The sequence below is a fragment of the Etheostoma spectabile genome, chromosome 8 (genome assembly GCF_008692095.1).
Source record: "Etheostoma spectabile isolate EspeVRDwgs_2016 chromosome 8, UIUC_Espe_1.0, whole genome shotgun sequence".
Taxonomy (NCBI): Eukaryota; Metazoa; Chordata; class Actinopteri; order Perciformes; family Percidae; genus Etheostoma; species Etheostoma spectabile.
The window spans coordinates 34,077,046-34,077,691 of NC_045740.1; the positions used below are offsets into that span (position 1 = coordinate 34,077,046).

Below are 646 nucleotides of genomic sequence, written 5' to 3' on the forward strand. Positions count from 1 at the left end.
CCCCCCCCCATTTATCTGGCCCAACCCTGAGGCTGGGAACCACTGGACTAAAGTATTATTAGTGCTGGGTGGCATGACCAAAATTTGTATTACGGTATTTTTTAAGATTCTGTTGGTTTCAAGGTATATCACGGTATTTTCCTTCGTTTGCTTGACCTTTTATAAAGGTTTATAATGGCTTTATCTACTGTCAGGAGTACATAGAACATACCATTTTCTTCTCCAATATCATCATGTTTACTAAAATTGATTACCTGGCTCCACAACATTAGACAATAACGTTATATGAAGGAGAATACATGAAACAGTTACAGAATCTAAACTATTTTAATTGTGCAAACTGCAAAGTAGTAAAATAAACTTAAATCCAATGAATACACATACATACAACTTTAACCTAGTTTCCCTTTCAAAACATTATAGTGTTAAGTAGGGTTGGGCAATATATCGATGTAGTATTGATATTGTGATATGAGACTAGATATCATCTTAGATTTTGGATTTATCATAAAATCGTAATATGGTAGTGTTGTCTTTTTATGGTTTTACAGGCTGCGTTACAGTAAAGTGATGTCATTTTCTGAAGTTACCAGACTGTTCTATTATTTAATTTTACCCACCAAGTCATTAAATCATTTCTGGAGAA

General features: G+C 33.4%; 1 protein-coding gene across 2 annotated transcripts in view; it reads left to right on the top strand.

Annotated features, from left to right (window-relative positions):
* The window catches only part of lrp5 (low density lipoprotein receptor-related protein 5), a 69,790-nt gene that overhangs the window by 28,324 nt on the left and 40,820 nt on the right, over positions 1–646 (top strand). The window lies entirely within an intron of this gene.